Genomic DNA, 23,906 nt, shown 5'->3' with positions numbered 1-23,906 from the left:
CACTCTAAGACATGCTCACTAGTTAAACTGAATCCATATTTCTGAACACTTGCTATGTGGCATGAAAGGGTTTCAGCAACAAGAAATATAGAAGCAAGATTCATGTTTTCTATGTGGATAGAAAGTAACTTTCCATATGAACAATATTCTTATAGGACTTCTGTTTCATGTTATGTTCAGGTTTACACATGTCTTTTTCATTATTGATATAAAAGGTTTGTGGAACATAACCTTGTCTGCAATATACTAGAAACTATTACTGAAATAGGTACTTTGGACACATGATGTAATGTATTTCAAAAGCCAATGCCACCACTGGACAATATGAACTTTTATCAGAGAGAAGGAAAATGGGTTGTCTAATCATTATGTACAAATTTTCATTGATTTGTTAGGATTAAGGAGAATAGAGTGAAATAAACCCACTACCTGATGAATGTAACTGTAATCCCTCTATAAGTTACCCTAACAATAAAGGGAAAAAATGAAGAATTTTGCCATAAGTCATGGATTTACCTGTCCCATTAGCAATCTCATTTTGTGGGCAAGGGGTACAATCAAAGCAACAGGCAACCTTTCCTTCCTGAGGAGATTTCCTGAATCCAGGACCACAACTCTTCCTGCAGACAGAATGAGGAGTCTGAGAAAAATCAGGGATGTGTCATTAATTGTTCAGACTTACATAGATAGCACTCCAAGTATCTAGCATTTGAAAGAATCAGATTAGTAAATATAATGTGTTTGTTGTAGTTGTAGTTGTTGTGGTTAATGTGGCTTAAACTTTTTAGCTCAAGACTACAACCCTACCCCTGGGCCTGGGCGTTGTCTCTGAGCTCTTCAGCTAATGCTACCTCTCTACCCTTTAGCCAAGCCCCACTTCACGTTTTCTAGAGGTTAACTGTAGATAAGAGTCTCTGTATCTCATATTGTTGCAGTATCCCACTTTGTTATCTGATATATTGAATTTATTGCTATTTGGTTATTTGAAATTTGATAGGGAAGGGGGGAAACCAAGACGGGGGTGGGTGAGGGGGAGGGAGGGTGATGGGTACCAATACATGTGAAAGGGTATCAATGTATGTGAATTAATGCACCTTCTATCTGGCAAATATCATGTAACCCTTTTATTAATTTTTTTTAATTTTTTTATTGTAATTAGTGAAAGGGTTACATGATATTTGCCAGATAGAAGGTGCATTAATTCACATACATTGATACTCTTTCACATGTCTTGGTACCCATTTCCCTCCCCCCCACACCCCTCACCCGTCTTGGTTTTCCCCCTTCCCTATCAAATTTCAAATATACAAATACAAATAAATTCAATATATCAGATAACAAAGTGAGATACTATACCAATATGACATAACCAAGGGACAGCAAAGGAGATGAGAGACAACATAGTACGTTAAGGGATTATCATCAGGATAATCCCGTTTATTAATTGCAATAAAAAATTTATAAAAAAAGAGTCTCTGGTCCTTTTATGCCTTTTATGCCCGAGCTGGCTTGGAACCTTGATCCTCAGATCCCAGCCTCCTGAGTACCTAGGATTACAGTGTGCACCACCGTGCCATGCAGTATAATGATTTTATGTAGCTAAGTGCAGTCAGTAAGATAAATTCTGTATAGAATACATATCCTGTGATTACCCTAGGCTTATGTAATACATCCTTCATTTCTATACTGTTGAAATATTGAAGAGTATGGAATCTTTAAAATGTTGAAACTGAGGTCTGGGAGTTTCACTGAGTGGTGCAGTGCTTGCCTAGCATGCTCAAAGTCCTGGATCAACTCCTCCTGTACTACATACATAGAAACAGTCATAAATTGTGCTGTGGCTCAAGTGGTAGAGCTCTAGCCTTGAGAAAGCCCAAGGACCGTGCTCAGGTCCTGGATTCAAGCCCCAGGACTGGCAAAAAAACAACAAGAACAAAAAAAGTGGAAACTGATGATGAGGAAGTAAGTCCTAGCGCACAACCCTATGTAATTTTCTAATATTCATGTTACTATCTGTTGTCATTACTCATCTGTGAAGTAGAAAAGAGCAAGGAGGAAGTCCTCCTTATTGTAGCATTGTGAGAACCCCAGGCACATAGTATCTTCCTCTTAGTTTTCCAGTGGCCATGAAGTGAGCATCTTCTCAAAGCTGCCTTCAATCTTTCCCGTCCCCAAAAGTGCCTAAGTAGAGAGGTCAACTAAGCATTGAATAAACCTTCTATAGAAGGGAACAAAGTAAACCTTTCAAGCACCTAAAGGGATCTTCAGGTACTTTATCACAGTGTAGGAAATCTTCTGGAAAGACCCAATTTACATTTTATGATGATATTATAATCAATATTTAGAAATATTTAATTTTTATTTATTAGGGCAGTGACCATGACATACTATTGCTTTAGATTTGCATGCTACTATTTGAGACACAAGTCTACTAGTAGATGTTTTTGTTCATAATTGGAGAAAAATGTCTCTCACAAGTGTCCTTTTAATGTAATCTTAAACCATGATACTCAGATCTTGGCACTTTGGGTATCTTGGGAGATAGGAGAAAGTTGCTGGGAATCAGCCAGTTATAAATTTAAAGGAAGACTTCCACTTATATATACATATGCCTGTAAAATCATTATTTTTATTTTCAACCCACCTCTGTAGTTGCTATGGCCCACTGTACCATCGCTTCAGATAGAGACAGTTGATTACCATGGAGAGCATATGGAGAAAACATTCCCAGTTTCACCCCACGTTCAAGACCATCTGGAAAATTCCAGATGTTCAGAATGTCATACTCTGGCTCCAATTTCCTCGTCTCATCCAAAATCACTTGATCTCCAGCAGGATTGTAAAACTGGATGTTCTTCAGAAAAGGGTGAAGCTAAAAGAGATACAACATCTTCCAAGGAATTACATTTCAAAATTAAGACAGAAAACCTGAACTAAGAAAGCCTTTTGATTGTCCTTAATTTCTAACTTCAAAATCAAGAATAGCTCAAATATCTAATGAAGTCTTCCAAAAGAAAATCTATAGAGAAATAATCTTTTCGAAATCAGGTTACTCAAAAATGGACTACAAGGCATATTCTTCAAAGACAAACCAATACCAGGTGAATGGCAGTATATAAGACAATTCTGAGTTGCCAATCTACAGCTTGACACAACCACTGCTTTCATGAATGTCTATCAATCTAGCCTACTAAATTGTTAATACAGCTGAATGAAACTAGTTGCCGTAGAAAGTATGTATAATGCTGTTTATCAGGTCCTCATTTGATACTACTGCAGAGGCATGTAAGGAAAAGCTACATATTCAATTCAAAAACAATAACTATGAAAAGTACAGATTATATTAACTAAAAAAATTCAGAACTTGGGCATTGACAGCTCATACCTGTAATCTTAGCTATCCAGGAGGCTAAAATGTCTGTGATACCCTTGTCTGTAGTAAGATACAGAGAAATACTCATAAAAAGTGCTGTGTCTGTAGTGATAAAATACTAGACTTGAGCCCAAAGAGTTCCAGAGATAGCACACAGACCCTGGCAAAAAAAACCCAAAAGCAAATTATATAAACATGGAATATATTTAAATTTTTACTGGTCATTCTTTTGTATGAGGGATATAATCACATATCTAAAGTACCTCAAAGACATTTAAATAAAATCATTTGGGACTTGGAAAACCACTAGAAATATTTACTTTCATAGAGTAAGACACCCTCTAGTAAACGCCTGGGCTAATGATGTGTGCCTTGTAAAATAGAACAAGTTACCTGTGCACCAAAAGGCACTGTCCCTTTTCTATTTCCAATTATTTGAACTTCTGTTTGATGAAGAATCATCTCATGGAGAGCCTGGGCCACCGCATATGCAGAGTTGTAGATACTGTGACTCTCTCTAGACATGGTCATGTCAAACATATGCCCAGGCAAAAATTCCAAGGAGGCATCAGGACAATTGTCCCATGTCGCACAGTGAGACTCAGAAGCTGAGCAATTAAAAGAGAGAAACCACAGCCAAGCAAGAAAAAAGTCCCCTGGGTATTTGGAAGGGTTAGCTGCCTTGACAAAATCTATGAATCCAGAAACTTTTGCACGATGGTGTAAAAATATGAAAGGTACATGCAATGAGCCTAGCATGAAATATCTCCTTTTCATGGTTAAATCCCACTGTGAGTTCATGATACAAACTTTGCCTTTAGCCAAAACTACAGTAAATCTAGTAGTGATTCATGATCACCATATATGATGAGAACGTTTACTGAAGATTTATTGATCTCATTATAAATTGCCATCAATTGGAGCATTTGTGACAAGCCTTTGTTGGAGACCAGTAGCTCAAAAGCTACAAAAAGTCTGTACTTGGTCATTTCTTCTTTCAGTTTAGGAAGAAACCACAAACCATTCTTATCTTGTGAAATCAAAAGCCCCACCCAGTTCCAGCTGAAGTGAAGCAGTAAGGAGACCATGGCAGGGGCTATTGATGTGTCCTTTGGAGCCACCTGATAGAGAGTTGGAATCTTGGTTCACAGCAAGTTCAAAAGAGCCAAAGGTAAACTAAAACAAGAAAATTGGATTCTCCATGAATGAGATTACCATCCATCACAATCTCAGTCTTGAAGCCTAATAAGCATGAGTTAACATCGGTGAAAGATGATTGTTTTCAGTTTTTTCAAAAAAATCAAACTGATCTTTAATAGTTGTACAACAGATCAACTTCATGGTAAAGTGCCTCTTGATGTTTGCACACTGATTCCTCCCATGTTTCTCCACCTCAGCCACTCCCCAAGTTTCCTAGTTTCATTTTCACATGAGTGTGGGGATTTATGTTGTTGTTCTCAAGCACCTGTTCCTTATATGTCTAAAGGTTTCCCTTAACATCTACCCTTTCCACACATGCTTCAGCATAGTGGTGTTCAATGTTTATACTATCTATAGATCTGAAAAGGTATTGTTTTTAGCCCTATTTTTTTCAACATAATAACGTGCTCATGTGTGTACATGTGAATGTGGGTGTTTGTGTATGTGTGTGAGAGTGCATGCCAGTCTAGGTGCATGAACTCAGGACCTCGTGTACTTTCTTGGCTTTCTCCCACCCGTCTGATATTTTTACTACTGGAGCCAGATATTCTCTACTTGCTATTTTTCTGATTCATTAGAGAGAACTTTGCAGAGTAGCTAGGACAAGAGGTAGAATCAACAGTACCCTCCTCAACATATCTTCACATTTGAAAGTCATTTTCCATTCCCTGATTTGTGATGAAGAAAATTAATGATAAGGTTTGAAACAACAAATAATCCATTTGCATGACTAATCTTCCATCTGATTTTCCAAACAATGGAAAAACACATATCCCACTCTCCTTCAATACATGCCTGTTGATATCACAAAATTTGATAGGCCCTTATAATATTCATTATTTCCTATCCTTCTAACACCTAAAAGGACATCAAAATTAGACATTTTATATCTGCCCACAATCCATCCCTCACCTGTGGAAATCTGTAGACTTCCAGCAATGTTCCAATCTGGGCAGCCATTGATCCCAGTGGTCCTGTAAATGCTGCTACAGACTTGCTGTCTCTTCCACAGGAGTAGTTTGGGATTGTGCACTTCCCAAAGAGCCAAATGAAAGGATTTTTAAATGCTTCCCAAACTCCAGTGCAAACATCATAGACATCAAATCCGAGAGTGAAGTTATGTAAACGATTTCCTTAATAGCAAAAGCCAAGGCCAAAACAAACTGATAGTTCTTGAAGAAAAACATGCATGGTGAACATAGAAAGTGAAGAGGAGCATTTCAAAACATTTTGATGATTTGAATACTAGCTTCTTTGCCAATAAAACTATGAAAACATTATTTGTTATTGTAGCACTCAGAGCTATGAATTTTCCTCTGAGTACTGCCTTTGCCGTGTCCCAAAGGAGCTGGTATTTTGTGTGCTCCTTTTTGTTAAATTTCATAAACTGTTGAATTTCTTTTCTGATCTTTTCGATGACCCATTGGTGATTTAACGATGTGTTGTTCAATCTCCATGAGTTACAGGGCTTTCATTATGGAGATGGGAGTTCAGTTCCAATTTGATGCCTTTGTGGTCTGAGAGAGTTCAGGGAATAATTTCAGTGTTCCTGAATCTGCCCAGGTTTGTTTTATGCCCTAAAATGTGGTCTATTTTGGAAAATGTTCCTGTGCTGCTGAAAAAAAACGTATATTGTGTTGTTGATGGGTGGAATAATCTGCAGATGTCTGTTAGATCTAGTTGGTCTGTACAGTTGTTCAATTCTAAGGTTTCTCTGTTGAGTTTTTGCCTTGTTGATCTGTCTATAGGTGAGAGTGGTGTGTTAAAGTCACCAACAGTATGTTTCGATTTATGCAAAGCTTCAGTGAAAGTAAATTTTGCTTGATGAAGTTCGGTGCTCCGGGATTCAGTGTGTTGATATTTAGGATGGATATGTCCTCCTGGAGGAAAGATCCCTTTAGTACTATGTAGTAACCTTCTTTGTCTTTTCTCACTAATTTTAGTTTGAAGTCTATTTTATCTGATATGAGGATGGCAACTCCAGCCTGTTTATAGGGGCCATTATCTTGATAGAGTTTATTCTAACTTTCAAAAAATGTTTGTTTTTTTGGGTAAGATGTGTCTCTTGAAGACAGCAGAATGATGGATCATGCTTTTTACTCCAACTCGATAGTCTATATCATTTAATTGGAGCGTAAAATCCATTGGTATTGAGAGTCAGGATTGAGAAATATTTATTAGTTCCTGCCATTTTTAAAAGCTTTCATTAGGGCCTGTGTCTTGATAGTTCTTGTGGTACTTAGATGTTATGACTTTTAGGTGCCATGTCTTTCTCTGTATTACATTTGTGTTGGTTTTCCATATGTAGAACATCTTTGAGAATTTTCTGTAATATTGGTTTTGTTGCTACATAGTGTTGCAGTTTTCCCCTGGAATAGAATGTTTTTATTGTTCCCTCAGTTGTGAATGAAAGCTTAGCAGGGTACAGTATTCTTGGTTGGTATTTATTTGACTTCAGGGCATGACATACATCCTTCCAATCTCTTCTTGCTTGCATGGTCTCTGCGGAGAAATCTGGGGTTATTCTGATTGGTTTGCCTTTATAGATGATTATTCTCTTCTCCCTGGCTGCTTGTAGGACCCTATCTTTGGTCTCTATTGATCCAGTTCAGATTATAATGTGGCGGTGGGATGTCCTTTTCTGGTCTGGTCTGTTTGGGGTTCTAAAAGCTTCTTGTATCTGGATGGGCCTGCCCTTCTAGATATTTGGGAAGTTCTCTGAGATGATTCCCTGAAGTATATTTCTAATACCATTGACCTCTTTCTCCAGACCCTCCTCAATACCAATTAGCCTTAAATTAGGCTTCCTAATTGTATCTTGGACCTTCTGTAGCGTTTTCTCATATTTCAAGATTTGAATTGACTCATTTTCTGTTCTTTCTCTATAACAACTAAATTATTTTCAAACCCGGAAATTCTCTCTTCTGCATTGTCTAACCTGCTATCAAAGCTTTCTACTTTATTCTTCATCTCCCTTGCTTCTAATTGCTCATTTTTGATTCCTTGCATCTCTTGTTTTAGATCGTGTATGGATTTCTTTAGCTCCTTGATTTCAATTTGAGTGGTTACCTCCGCAGCTTTATTCTCTTTGGCCATTTGTTGGAGTTCAGTCACCATTTTGTTTGTGGATTTTATGAATTCATCCATTTTTCTTTGAAAAACCTTTATTTAGGCCTCCTTTATGGCTTCCCCTTTTTCACATATCACCTGGCTTATGGTTTCCTCTTGTTTAGATATGGCTTCCTCCCTTATCTCTTTCTTTATATTTTCACACTTTTCATTAATGATGTTTATCAATTGCACTTGTATACCACTTGGAAGACTCTCCTCTAGATTTGCCACTGACTGTTCCATTGCCTGTTTATGTTGGGATGGAGATACTATTCCTTGATTTGACATTTTTCTTGAGTTTCTTGTTCTGGCCATTTGAAAATGGGGACAAGATTAATAATAAACAAGATTATAATTTTTCAGATATAACCAACCTAGACCTTTTCAGTTGCTGACGATAGATGTTCACTCTTTTAGATTGGTAATATCACTCTCTCTTTCTTTTTGTGCACTTACATACAAATCTAATACAACCACAGATTACCGATTTATGACCAAGACAATAAGCCCCTCAATCCAATCTCTATTGTATTTGAGTCCCTCTGGACCTAGAGTATAGTTGAACACCTAGATACATAGCATTGCTCAACAACCATCAAATGTAGATCCCTGCATTATTAGAGTTGAAGGATGAACAGAGGACCAGAGATAGAAAAATAATATGAAAGATGACAAGGGTGGTAGGAAAAGAATAATGCAGGAGTATAAGATTATTATAGTAGTGAAGAAAGGCTATTGTGTAATGATAACTGACCTAAGGGGATAGACAGGTAGACTATTTTAGTATAAAATTTAGATGAACTTAGATAAAACTTATGACAATAAGAAGAGTACTAAGGAGAATATAGAGAATTGAGGGAGGTAGATATTGGAGATTTCAATGATACAAATTTTAAAAAGAAAAAATAAACAAAACAACAACAAAATAAAAGAAAACAGAACACAAAAAAAACAAAAACAAAACTAAACTAAAAAAAAAAACAAAAAAAACCAAAACAATCCAAAAAAAGGGTTTTCTTCAGTTTTGGGGTTTTTTGGGGGGGTGGACAGGAAACTTGGGTCTCGACTAAATTCAGGATCTAAACATTTCACAAAGTCTTTTTCTCTTGAGATTTGGCTTTGTGGTTTTGGGGATCAGATTGCTTGATTGGTAAAACAAAGCTGAAATATCCGCGGGTGGCTTTGTTTACCAGGCTTCTGGCTGGCGCAGGGGACGGACATCAGCAGCACTGGGGCCAGATTTCCGACTAAGGGATGTTTTGGAAATCCTTTGCCAGTTAGAAAGATGGCTCTGTCAGAAACACCTCTCAGGCTCCAATTGCTTTGACCCGTCTTTGCCAGTAGTCAAGATGGCGCTGCTCTCAGCTGGAGGGGGAGGGGCTCCCCTTCCAATGCCTCCTCGGAGGTACTCACAAATTGCTGGATTCTCCGGTTTGGTGAAGCTGGCAGGTCCGTGCAAACCCATACCTAGTATTATACTTAATGGCGAAAAGCTAAAGCCATTCCCTCTAAAATCAGGAATGAGACAAGGATGCCCACTCTCTCCACTCCTCTTTAACATAGTATTAGAATTCCTAGCCAGTGCAATAAGGCAAGAAGCAAGCATAAAGGGGATCCAAATAGGGAAAGAGGAAGTAAAATTATCCCTCTTTGCAGATGACATGATTCTGTATTTATAGAACCCAATAGACTCCACTCCCAAGCTTCTTGAGCTGATTCAAAACTTTGGAAGGGTAGCAGGGTATAAAATTAACCCTCAAAAATCAACTGCCTTCATCTATGCCAACATTGAGAGGAATGAGGAAACAATCAGGAAAGCAACTCCTTTTGCAAAAGCTTCAATGAAAATAAAGTACCTAGGAATTAGCTTAACTAAGAATGTAAAGGACCTTTTTGATGAAAACTTTAAAACTCTGAAAAAGGAAATTAAAGCAGAACTGAGGAAATGGAAAAACCTGCCATGCTCCTGGATTGGAAGAATCAACATTGTGAAAATGACAATCTTGCCAAGGGCTATCTACAAATTCAATGCAATACCCATCAATATCCCAATGGCCTTCTTTAAAGAAATAGAAGAGGCAATCCAAAATTTCATATGAAATAATAAAAGACCCCGTATAGCAAAAACACTTCTTAGCAGAAAGAACAGAGCAGGAGGAACTTCCATACCAAACTTTAGACTCTATTACAGAGCTATAATTATCAAAACAGCTTGGGACTAGCATAAGAACAGGTCTGAAGACCAATGGAGTAGAAGTGAGGACCCAGATATTAACCCACAGACCTAATCTTTGACAAGGGAGCCCAAAAAAATAGAATGGAAGAGAGACAAGCTCTTCAACAAGTGGTGCTGGCAGAACTGGATAAGCACCTGCAGAAAACTAAAGTTGGATCCTTCTTTGTCACCCTGCACTAGAATTAACTCCAAATGGATCAAAGATCTCAAGAAGTAAAAGGAGATACACTAGGACTCCTTGGCACAGGTTGAAACATTCTTAATAAAGACCAAGAATCACAACAAATCAGAGAAAGCCTGGATAAGTGGGACTACATTAAACTGCAGAGCTTTTGTATGTCAAAGGACATAGCTAGTAAATTAATTAGGAAGCCTACAGAATGGGAGATGATCTTCACCAACCAAAGAATGGATAAAGGCCTCAGATCTAAAATATATCAACAGCTCAAAAAATTGAATCACCCCACAACTAATCTCCAAAGAAACAACCATCCAATTAACAAATGGGCCAAAGATGTAAAGAGAGTCTTCTCTGAAGAAAAACAAAAATGGCCTATAGACACATGCAGAAATGCTCAACATTTCTGGTCATAAAAAAGTGCAAATCAAAACAACTCTAAGATTCCACCTCACACCAGTTAGAATGGCCAGGATCAAGAAAACTAGCAACAACAGATGTTGGAGGGGATGTTGCCAGGAGATATCACTACTACACTGCTGGTGGGAGTGAAAACTTGTTCAACCACTATGGAAAGCAGTATGGCAGTTACTCAAAAGACTAAACATAGAGCTCCCCTATGACTAAGCAATTCCACTACTAGGCATTTATTCAATTGTCCAGAAACAAGGACAAACTAAATCCACCAGCACAACGATGTTCATTGCAGCACTATTTACCATAGCAAAGATATGGAACCCACCCAGATGTCCCTCAGTTGATGAGTGGATCAACAACATGTGGCATTTGTACACAATGGAATTCTATGCTGCTGTCAGAAAGAATGACATCACCCCATTTGTTAGGAAAGACTTAGAAAAAATCATATTAAATGAAGTAAGCCAGACTCAAAGGAACATAGGCTCAATGGTTTCTCTCATTTGTCATAATCATTAGAAACCTCGGGCTCTCCTAGCAGAGATTTGCAATAGAGCAAAAACTAGATACATAAGGCCATATAGTATGATGCTAAATGAAAGGACCTCTAGGATATAGAAACAAAAGCCATATAATGAATGACTCTGTTCTTAACGTACTATGTTATCTCTCATCTCTTTTGCTAGCCCTTGATTATCTCATATTGTTACATTTTCTTACTTTGTTATCTGATATATTGGATATATTTGTATTTGGTCATTTGAAATTGGATAGGGAAGGGGGGAAAACAAGATGAGTGGTGGGGGCAGGAGGGAGGGAAATGAGGACCAAGACATGAGAAAGTTTATCAATGTATGTGAATTAATGTACCGTCTATTTGGCAAATATAATGTAACCCTTCTATTAATTACAGTAAAAATATATGAAAAAATAAAAGAAATAAAAAAGAGTCTCACAGACTTTTAGACCCAGGCTGGCTTTGAACTGTTATCCTCAGACCTCAACGTCTTAGTCACAGGAATTATAGGCATGAGCCACCAGTGCCTGGGTATAAATTCAGTTCTTGAAAATAGTAAGTTATGAGGTTGGGAGTTTGGCTAGTGGCAGAGTGCTTGCCTAGCATGCACCTGGGTTTGATTCCTCAGTAGACATTCATAGAAAAAAAGGCAGAAGTGATTTTGAGGCTTAAGTGGTAGAGTTCTAGCCTTGAGAAAGTCCAAGGACAGGGCTCAGGCCCTGAACTCAAGCCCAGGACTGGCAAAAAATAGTAAGTTATGCATACCCAGTGAATACATAAGAATAGGAGAATGACCTAGGGCCTCATTTGTGAAAATCAGACTAATGGCGACTCTTTCTGAAAATCAACCCTAACGTCAAATTAGAATGCATTTTGTGTGAGCTAAATTTTAGCCCAGGTTGTCTACATTATTAGATGCCTTTGTGTAGATAATAATCTGCCTTGCCTTTCCAACAGGTCTAGAGGCTCTTTATATCACTAGTTCTTATTAACTGTATGTCAGAAAAGTCTGAATAGGTTTTTTGACACTATATATTCCTATCTAAGCCTCAACCAACCTCAACTATTTGGACTCCTACAAAATTGGTTTAATTGAGTTTGCTTGCTTGTTTGTTTTTACTCAAGGTTTGAGTTCAGGATCATGTCCTTGCTAAGACAGTACTATATCACTGGAACCATACTCCCAGCTCTTCTTTTCTTTTTTGCTTATTTTTTTGGATATGGTTTTACTTTGCGGGGGGGGACAATTCTTTTTCATTGTCAGGATAATGCATAGAGGGGTTACAGTTACATTTGTCAGGTAGTGGGTATGTTACTTCTAGAACCTTTATTCCCCTTCTCCTGTTTTTGTTCCCCTTTCTCTCCCCCTAGTCGTCTTGTTTTCCCCCATCCCTTCCCTATTTCAAATAAACAAATAATCATATATTTAAAGTATGCTAATATACAAATTCAGATACAGTAACTTCATGAAATTAACAATAAGTGGAAAAAAAGAGAAAAGAAACAACTTCCCATAGTACATTAAGAACAACATTCTCATACCTACAGCCTCTCATGGATTCTGATGTCACTCATCAAACCCAGCTTATGTGTTGAGATATAGTCTTGGTAAATTTCTGCATGGACTGTCCTCAAATCCTCTTCTCTTACAGATCACATATTTTGAGTATCTAGGATTACAGGAGTGTCTCACATACCCAGATCATTGATTTATTTTTTAAGCCTCCAGATATTACAGACTGATTTGAAAACTACATTTTTTATCGATTTTACCTTTTTGAAGGTGGCTGTATTACACAGGGAGGCTTGAATAATATAAGCACTCATTGACATGTAGATGGGGTCACATTTCAGAAGAAATGATATCATCAGTACCAACCATGTATATATCTAGAGATACTTTCTGGAGGCCTTAATGTTATCACTTATGTCAGTTCCTCTCTGACCAATCTCTCACTGAGGGAGTAGTTAGAAGTCCATAACAATATTGGAATTGCTGCCATTTAAGACTATGGGAAGATGAACCCTAAAAGGAAGCCTTACATCTATCTGTGAATTTCTTGGGAAAGTTTCTTAACAATTCTCTGTTTGAGTTACCTTGGCTATAAAATTAACTAATGGCACAGATCTACTTGCCAAAAATGTCATAAGTAATTGCAAAGTACTCCACCAATAGAAATTGTGCAATTGCTAACTAACTAATTGTATAAAATTCCATAGAAGTCTATGCTTTTCCTTTGGGCTTTTAAATAATTATTTATTTGATTTATTTATACAAGGTGGCATTTGCCTAAAACCTCTTTCTTATAGGGTATTGTCTTTGATTTATGCTCTTTCACTTTGCCAGCACACTACTTGGCATGTGTATAAAGGATTTGCAAGAAAAATCACTTAATTCACAGCATTTCCTTTGTTGTGACTGTCTTATCACAAACTGTTAAAGTTGTCACTTCTTCTCAGAATTGTTTGTCTAGTTTTTGTTCAGGCTTATAAATACACTCACCTTGGACATGGTTTATAGACAGTGTTAGGAAAACAAATACATGTGCTAGAACAGTTACCTTAGATTTATTCTTATATAAGAAAATCAAGGTCGGGGCCGGGAGTTTGGCCTAATGGTTAAAGTGCTTGCCTAGCATGCATGAAGACCCGGGTTTGATTCCTCGGTACCACATACATAGAAAAAAGCCGGAAGTGGTGCTGAGGCTGAAGTGGTAGAGCTCTAGCCTTGAGAAAGTCCAAGGACAGTGCTCAGGCCCTGAGCTTAAGCCCAGGACTGGCAAAAAAAAAGAAAATCAAGGTTTAAAGGTTTAAAAAAATAAAGCATCTGAACAGTTATCAACACATATCTAATTTTCTTCAGACTGCTCCCTCAGTTTGGAGTGAACGTTGTGGTCCTGAATTTCAGAAATCACCTCAGAAAGAAAAGACTGGCTGTTGTTTGGATTGCAAACTTCATCCAGAGAATGAGATTCTTATGGGACAGGGTAAGTCCAGGACTCAAGTAGAAATTCTCCATAATGTCATCCAATTAATGTGAGCCAGTAGAAGTTCAGATTGCAGAGGCAAAACTGCCATTCTTTCAGGTACTAACACTTGATGCTATTGCCCCTTGAAATTACACAAAGCACAGCCTTGAATGACATCTGACTTTGCTTGTTTTATATCCCAGTATATTCATGCTTTTCTCAAGAAAACTCAGTTCCCCATACTCAATAATGCAAGTTTTACTTCTATTATAGCATTAAGTACAAAGTAATAAGGACAGGGTCTGCATATTCTTCCAGATTCCATTTATAAAATCAGGAAAGCAGGGATCATGTACAAGTGCACAGACTGCTTTTGCCACAGAGCAAGGGATCAGAAGGGTCTTTTGGTTTAAGAAGTAGACAACGGTTCAGTATAGCATCATGCTTAGAGCTTCAAACTTGGTTTGGTTCTTTATTCACCACTGCTTCACAGGTGAGGAAGAGCAACCAAATAATGCCATCATTGAAGGACATACTGTAGGGCTTTTATTAATATTTCATAGGGATATATAAACCATATTACCCATAATTTTAATGGTTGGTGCTGTCTATACCTTTTTTCACTGAGTATCAGAACTATTATTAAAATAGCATACAGAATCATTTTGATAGTAAAAATATTTTTTAAAAATCCACCATTAAAGCCTTAGAAAAAATCATATTAAGTGAAGTAAGCCAGACCCAAAGGAACATAGACCCATTGGCTTCCCTCATTTGTCATAATCAGTAGAAACCTTGGACTCTTCTAGCAGAGATATACAATAGAACAAAGTCTAGATACATAAGGCCATGTAGAATGATGATAAATGAAAGGACCTCCACAATATAGAAACAAAAGCCATATAATGAGTGATTGTTTTCCTTGATGTACTATGTTATCTCTCATGTCTTTTTTTCTGTCCCTTGGTTTTCTCATATTGTTACAGTATTTCACCTGGTTATCTGATATATTGTATATATGTGTATTTGGTTATTTGAAGTCTGATAGGGAAGGGAGGAAATCAAGATGAGGAGCTGGGGTGGGGGGAGGGGAATGGGGACCAAGACATAAGAAAGGATATCAATGTATGTGAAGTAATGCACCTTCTATCTAGTGAATATAATGTAACCCTTCTATTACTTACAACAAAAATACATGGGAAAACACCATTATGTGTTATAGTCATTTAGTGTAAAATTTCAATTAGAAAACAAAATAATTTGCATGAGATGTTAATGGGGGTTTTTGGGTTTTTTTAGCCAGTACTGGGAATGAGCTCAGGGCTTGAGCACTGCACTGGGCTTTCTCAGGGCTAGAGCTCTACCACTTGAGCCACAGCACCACTTTCTGCTTTTTCTATGTAAGTAGTACTGGGGAATCGAACCCTGATCTTTGTTCATACTAGGCAAGCACTCTACTATTAGGCCAAAGTCTCAGTCTGCGAGGTTATTGATATAGTTCAAAAAAGCCTAAAATAAAACAATACTAACCATTTTTGTACTACTTGATAGTACATTAAACAGTCTCAAATCGTTAATTTCCATTTAAGAAAAGGCAGGATGGAAATGGGATGAATTCTTCCCAATTCCTTCCTCATTATCTTCCTCATCAGATATGGGGCTGTGTATGAAGTGTTCAGATCAAGAGTATGCTAACACAGACAGAAATCATGTCTCCCTGGGTTGCAGGTTTCCTGGATGATGAAGCATGCCTGGGAATGTCCCTATGTCCCTGGCCTGCGGGCTCTTTACTTGGACAAAATGGCTGCTGCTATTTTTTTTTGTTTTTTTTTGAACAGTGTCAAGATACTGACCTTGGTTTACCTTCCTGCCTGTCTACCACAGTGCCAAGGGGAAGGTGATGGTGGCTGTGGAGGTCTTCTCCATCTTGGCCTCCGGGGCAGGGCTCCTGGAATGCATTTTTTCTCCAGTGTTACATCATCCTGTTCAAGTCACATACAAATTATCTTCCTGCCATCAGTGATAAAACACATAATCAGAAAATAGGATTTAAGATGAATTCAATGTGTTTCATGAATGAATAGAAATCTGAAGTACACCAACATCATTTTCCCAATAAGCTAATAGTGGGTACTGTTGGAAGTACTTCAGTAAAAAAAATGGCCCACACTCATTTCTCTAGTGGTGATAGCACAGTAGATGTCAGCTTCTTACTAAATGATCTCATTTTCATTTTATTCTGCATATATGTGTTTCTGCCAATTCAATCTGCATTTAATATGTCTATTTGTATTTAGTATACAATCTTTGTCTTTAGTCTTTGTTGTCTTTTATTTAATTTTCAAAACATTTCAATAAAGCAAATTCTTCCCTATATCGTGTTTATTAGCTCCCTAATGAATTCTGTTAATATTTTCCTAGTTACATAGTTCCATATTGTTCTATGCTCATTAGAGCATGTTATATTAAGTAATTAAACATTATCATTTCCACATTTGCCTTTTGAAATTTTGAAGAATGAGTTTTTGAGAATTCATTTTTTTTCTTTCCCCTCTGTATTTTGCATTGTGGATAAGGGTGATTATAGGCTATAAATACACTCAAGTTTGTTTCACAATGTATTGAGGCTTGAACCAAAGTTGGATGAAATTTGTGGAGGCATTATAATAGCTGAATCAATCACTGCTGGATAAACTAGTGAATTTCTCCTTGCTTAATCAACGTGTATACATTAAATAACCATATATATATTTATTACTAGAGTATTTCTTTATTGAAAAGAAGATGAAGAGTGGTATATCTATTACATAATTAAAGGAATGAGTACATTTGGTTATTTTCATTGTTACTGCATCCTCAAAAGACCCCCTATGACCTAGCTAACCCACTTCTGGCCATTTACCCAACTGTCCATTAACTGTCCATTAACTAGAAATACTAGCACAACCATGTTCATTGCAACATTATTTACCATAGCTAAGGTGTGGAACCAACCAAGATACCCTTCAGTATATGAATGGGTTAAGAATATGGGTTATTTGTACACACTGGGATTCTATGCTGCCATCAGAATGAGTGACACCATCCCATTCATAAGGGAAAAGAAAGACTTGCAAAAATGCTACGAAATAAAGTATGTCAGACCCAAAGAAACATAGGCTCAATGGCCTCGCTTAGTTGTAATAATTAATTAAAGTCTAGGATTTTCCTAGAAGAGGATAACAATAGCTCAAATGCTATTCTTTCACACAGGAAAAGCTAGGCAAAATGAACTTTATGATAGGGATTGTGATGGTTGTTCTTATTGTATTATGTGAAGTTATTTCTTTCTCTTTTTTTTCCTTTGCTTTATCCCCTGTTGTTACTGTGTCTGACTTTGGTACCCTATGTATTATACATATGTCTATTTGTTTGTTTGAAACAGAAAAGACAACAGGAACAACAAGATTATTGGGAGAGGGTGGAGGGAGGAAAAGAGGGAGAAAAACATGGGAAGGGGTATCAATGATTAAAATGAAGTGCACCCACGACATGACAAGTGACAAATGAAACTGGAACCCCTCTATAGATCACCCAGAAAAAAAGACAATTTTTAAAAAAGAAACAAATGCCAATTCACTGTGCTCAAGGTTTCAGAACAAGAATAAGGAATGGGGTTGCTTTGACCATATATGCTCATGGAAGTTGTTTAGAAACATCAGCCTCTAAATGGTTTAAGTTTGTTGCTAGCAGAATGAAGTCTTCCTAGCTGACTGTAATTAGCTTCTGAGCTATGGCAAATTTATAAATTTATTCTATGTGGTTGTTATTTTAATATTCTATGTGAAGATACTTTTTACCTTTTTCTCTTTTTCTTTTTTCTTTCCCTTATGACTTATCCCATGTTGTTGCTTTATCTGACTTTGGCACCTAGTGCATTGTAAATACATTCGCTTATATTAATTACTGAAGGGAGGGGAAAAACACCACAATGAGTCACATAACATAGGCTGACCCAGTGTAACAGCAATATTCACAAGATGTTATGTTGGAGATGAAATCCAAAACTGGGAAGGAGGGGAAAGAAAAGTGAGAAAAAAATAAGAAGCAGTAACAATGTTCAAGAAGTAAAGGACTCACTACTGTACAGATTTAATTGTAACCCTGCTATACATCACCATGAAAATAAAACATTTTTTTAATTTTATATTTTATTTTTTATTGTAATTAATAAAAGGGTTACATGATATTTGCCAGATAGAAGGTGCATTAATTCACATACATTGATACCCTTTCACATGTCTTGGTACCCATTACCCTCCCCCCACACCCCCACCCGTCTTGGTTTTCCCCCCTTCCCTATCAAATTTCAAATAACCAAATACAAATAAATCCAATATATCGGATAACAAAATGAGATACTGTAACAATATAAGATACCCAAGGGAGAGCAAAGGAGATGAGAGACAACATAGTACATTAAGGACAACAATCATTCATTATATGGCTTTTGTTTCAATATCCTGCAGGTCCTTTCAATTAGCTTCATACTATACGGCCTTATGTATCAAGGTTTTGCTCTATTGCAGATCTCTGCTAGTAGAGCCCAAGGTTTCTACAGATTATGACAAATGAGGGAAACCATTGAGCCTAAGTTCCTTTGAGTCTGGCTTACTTCACTTCATATGATTTTTTCTAAGTCTTTCCATTTCCTAACAAATGTGTCAATGTCATTTTTTCTGACAGAAGCATAGAATTTCATGGTGTACAAATACAACATGTTGTTGATCCACTCATCAACTGAGGGACATCTAGGTTGGTTCTATATCTTTGCTATGGTGAAAATAAAACATTTTTTAAAACTCCCCCCCAAATATTCAAATTTTAGTGATCACTACTACTTGTGATTACCAGTGCTGTAAAAATGAGCAATAGTCCCTTATTCATTGAAATAAATATTACAAAATACAAACTAATATAACAATGGAAAATTCCTATAGATTTACATGACACATTTCATACAAATCAAGCATGTAATTTTAATTATAAGAAAGTCATTTTCTCCTACTGTGTCTTTTATCCCAGAAGTCATGCAGAGAATTCCTATGGCACATTATCACAATGATGTAACACTTTGGGGCAAAAATACAGCCCAGGAGGCCTGCCCCAGAGGCCAAGATGGAGAAGACCTCCACAGCCACCATCACCTTCCCCTTGGCACTGTGGTAGACAGGCAGGAAGGTGAGCCACACACTGCAGAACACCAGCATGCTGAAGGTCAGGAACTTGGCCTCATTGAAGGTGTCAGGCAGGTTCCTGGCCAGAAAAGCCACCGTGAAGCTGGCCAGGGCCAGGGAGCCCAGGTAGCCCAGGACACAGTAGAAGGCAGTGAGGGAGCCCTTGTTTTACAGAATGATGATGTGGCCATGTTCAGAGTGTGCATCTGTGTCCACAAAGGGAGGAGAGCTTCCCAGCCAGAGGCCACACAGACTCACCTGGATGAGGGTGCAGATGGGGATGAGGAGCGTAGGAGCCCCAGACACCAGCAACCACCTCATCCTTCTCCCTGGACAAGTGGCCTTGAAGGCCAGGACCACAGTCACCGTTTTTGCCACCACTGTGGAGACAGCCACCGTGAACACAACTCCAAATGTGATCTGCTGCAGGATGCAGGTGGCTGTGTTGGGACGGCCAATAAAGAGCAAGGCACAGAGGAAACACAAGATGAGGGAGATGAGCAGAATGTAGCTGAGAGCCCGGTTATTGGCCTTGACAATGGCAGTATCTTGGTGTTTCACAAATAATACAAGCACAGCAGCAGTGAGTACAGAGAAGCAAAGAGCCATGCTGGTCAGAGCCATGCCCAAGGGATCTCCAAAAGCCAGGAAACTTGCAGCTCTCAGGAGGCACTCATCTCCCTGTGTGTTGGCATACTTGTGATCTGCACACGGCATACAATGCTCCATATCTGGAGGAAAGTGTACGGTACCATTATTTCTTGTTGCAAATTCTTTTTCATCAAAGAAATTGAGAAAGTGTTCATATATATCTCTATCTATCTATCTATCTATCTATCTATCTATCTATCTATCTATAATCCTAATACTTAAGCATTTACTATTATAAATGCAATTTGGTTCTTTTCTAAAGCATAAATCCATCATATTTCCATATTCTTCTCCATTCAGGCTTTTTATTAAACTTTTTTTCCTTCATTGACTATTGCTTGTATTGATAATGTGCTCTTTGGGACATCAAATCTCATAGAAACTATTCCCTACACATTTTCACACTTGTAACAGGTGTGCTTTTAGGCCATCCAATTGAAAATTTTATACAATACTGCTTACCTGTCTTTGTAAAACATTATTTTTATCCCTGTGCCACATACTTGAATTATTCATGTTATATTTTGCAGTCAACTCATTTGTTAATCAGTTAAAAGAGTAAATTCACTCTTGCATACTGTAAGTTATAATCACTTCTCAAACTCTGTCCACATTTCTGAGCACTTGCTCTGTGGCATCAATGGATCTTGGCAGAGAGAAATATAAATGTGCAAGTTCCATCCTTCTTTGTGCACAGAATGTAACTTTTCATGTGAACACTGTTTCATGTTTTGTTCATTTTACACATCTCACTCATTATTGATACAAAGGATTTCTGGTCATAATTTTGCATGTGATATGTAATTCAAGCTATGATATGTCATATTTTAAATTGCAATAGCAAAACTAGTCAGTATCTGTGGGGACTCCTAGCTAGTGGTGTGGGAGCCCCGCTGCTTGCCCCCTGTGCTTCAGCACGTACACACTCAGTAATCCTTCCTTTACTTGAGGTCAAGTTGAACCCTCAACATGGCCTTCTGGAAGTATTCCCAGTAATTGTTACTCCCCAGGCTTCCTTTACCCTCAGTCTGACAGCAATCTTCCCCGGCCGATCTGGGAACCACACAGCCTACAACTGCTTCAATATCGGAGGGCTGTTTACTTTCGGGATACGTTTCTTATGATATAAATCCTCCTTTTTTAATAAAGCTGCGGTCAGAGGCAACACCATTGCCTCACATGGAATTCAGATCTCCTCCCAGGCCTTAATAGATACTGGAGCTAAAAGAACTTGCCTTAGGAAGCAGGAAGTTCCTGCCTCCTAGAAACTCTGCCTTAGGCCCCAGCTCCAGGGTTTAGGCAGCCTAGTAGCATGTTCCTCAATGGCATGCCCTCTGCCCTGGGGAGAGCTGTTCAGCACTGGTCTTAGAGGACCTGCCCAATAATCTCTTGGGAGAAACATTTTACAAAATATGGATGTTGTGGCATTCTACGCCGACTGCATTATCTATGAGAAAATTGGCATAAAACTGCTCCCCCAATTCTAGGTGCCACAGTCTCCCATGGTTTCCATTTCCCCCTACAGTTAATTTGGAAATTGCATGACCCTGTATGGTTGGAGCAGTGGCCTATTGGCAGGAAAAACTATTGGAGCTACTAAAATTAATATTGGAATAGCTTCAGAAGTCCCCATTTTTGTTATCATAAGGGTCAGGAAAATACAGGTTTCAAATACAGGTTCCTTCATGATCTCCCCACAGTAAATATGCCCATGGGGGCCATCCAATCAGGGCTCCCAAGTCTTTCATCAATTCCTGATGATTTGTATATTTATGGTATTTAGATAAAGGATTGCCTTTACCGCCCCTCCTATTACAACCTTTTTTGGAAAAGATGCCCAGGTTAAAAGCAAAGGCCTCCGGAGGTATGTAGAAGTCGGTTGACCCCCATGTATGTTTGTATTTTTTTCCAGAAAGTGTACTGTGGGCCTGAAACGGAGAGGAAAAGCTGGACGGAGCTAGCTCTCTAAGGCCTGAGTGGTCAAGGGATGCCTTGACCCCCTTTCTGGAGTTCTTGTTGATAACAGGGCATGTCTGAGAGGACGTGTGGGTTCAAGTCCCATCAGCAAGACATGTCTAAATCTAAATAAGCTGTTTTGTGAGAATATTCATCTGATTTCATGTTTTTGTGTTAAGTGTATCTGACCCAGACAAATTTTCTTGTTGTTTTGTTTTCCCTCTTCCTTGAGAATGGCCTCAGCCCAACCAGCTACCAAGAAATGGAGATCTCCATTGGGGAGGCACCCCCTGAGTTCAGGGCCCCATGGTCTTTCTATCACTCTGATAGCTTAAGGCCAGTTATGCCATCAGAAGTTTGGGGGTTACTTAAAAGTCTCTGCTTAGCTCTGTCTTGTCCATGTTACATGTTTTTCCTTGGGTATTTTTTCTTGTCTGGTTTTGTCTTTGAAATTGGTACCAGTCCTAAATATGGATCCTTGTGGTTTTTATATGTGTGTGTGTGCATCTTTGTTATCTATTTGAATCTCTTGAAAACTTCAGAAAATGTACAGCCGATATTAATTTTGCGTGCTTTTAGATGTTTGAGTATGAATGTGTGAATGTGTGTGAGCGAACATGTTCAAGATTATACTTGTATACAAGTATACACATTTATTCTTGAAACTAACATACACAAAAGGGGTAGTTGGTTAAATCTAAGTCTAAACTCCAAGCAAAGTCAAATGCCTCAAGGGATTATTGTATTGTTTTAAAGAGGAACTACTTTAAAAATCTAGTACTGTATTGCATAGAGCTGTTTATATTGTAAACATTTTATTCAGTTTAACAAAAAGACATCAAGGAACTTTGAATTTATTTCCTTGAATTTAAATTTGGAGATAAGTATCAGAAATTTAAGTGTGAATTTATCAGTTTCAAAAACCTTGCCCATCTGTTTTTTAGAAAGGACAAGGCTTCATCCTGTCTTCTTTGCAGACTGACACTGGAAATCTGATGGTAAAGTGGGTGATGTGATTAGTATTTCTTAAACTTGTCCCCTAAAATGTATTAAATTGGGGAAAGAGGATTTTAAAGAAATGTTTAAGTAAAGTGTTAAGTATTGAAGTTTTAAAGAAAATTAGAGCTGGGTTTCTGGATGAAATTTGGAAGTGAGGTTATACTAAATGTTTGTTTCAAAAATATAATGTAGATCTGGAGGCCAGGTTTAAAAAGCTCTCTGGATGAGTGGAAGATGGCGCCGAGACAATAGGGATGCCGCTTAGCTCTCTCTCACAAAAAGAGAGAACCAGGAAGTCCCACGAGTAAATTACCTAAATAAATTCACAACAACAAGCTCAAGAAGCAACAGAGGAGGACTCAAACCGGAAAAGAAACCAGATAAAGCTTACATCTAACTTTGTCAAAGAATTCGGAACGCAAGGAACCTCCCCCACCCCTCACCGCCAGCTCTGAGCCGCCAAAAGCCATGGTGGAGGGCACCGGGAGGTAGTCCTGACCGCTGTAGAAACCAGCATAGGATGGGGCCAGCAAGATGCAGAAACAGCGGAAACCAGACACAGAACCAGAACAGCAAGCAGTGGAACCCAGACACAGAGCACAGGCAGCAGCAGAGATCCAAGGGGAGTGAAGGATTCTTGAACACCGTGCAGCACCCACAGATGAACGCAGAGGCGTGAGTAGCACAGCAGGTCCCCAAACCCATTGGGAAAGCAGAGCTGGTGCCAAGCAATAGAACTTAACTCAGACCTCTCCACCCCACCGGAGAAGGACTGACAGGAGCAGGGGGCAAGGAATTTAGAATCCTGTCCCTTCCCTCAACAGTCCCCTCCCCCAGGCCATTGACTGGAGACTGACAGGCAGGCTACGCCAAGACCCAGAACCCCAACAGGGGAGGCAGAGGTGTCCCAGCTCCCACCCACCCACCAGGTTCCTCTCCCAGACCTCTGGGTCTGGAGACTGGGGGGCAATGAGACTCTGCCTTACAACAGCGGGTTGGGTGTGCGGGAAAACAGGGGCGAGCATCTGTCCCCCCCCAATCTTGAGCCAGGCATCCTCCTGCTGGGAATACTGAGCAAGACGG

At 38.5% G+C, this 23,906-nt stretch overlaps 1 pseudogene; it reads right to left on the bottom strand.

Annotated features, from left to right (window-relative positions):
* Positions 1-23,293, bottom strand: part of LOC150068089 (vomeronasal type-2 receptor 116-like) — a 42,116-nt pseudogene extending 18,823 nt beyond the window's left edge.
* Positions 23,294-23,906: the final 613 nt, after the last annotated feature.

The sequence above is a fragment of the Megascapheus bottae genome, chromosome 1, assembly GCF_031878675.1.
Source record: "Megascapheus bottae isolate mThoBot1 chromosome 1, mThoBot2.hap1, whole genome shotgun sequence".
In the NCBI taxonomy this organism is placed as follows: Eukaryota; Metazoa; Chordata; class Mammalia; order Rodentia; family Geomyidae; genus Megascapheus; species Megascapheus bottae.
Note: the sequence above shows the minus strand (reverse complement) of the source record. Positions and strands in the feature narration are given on the sequence as shown.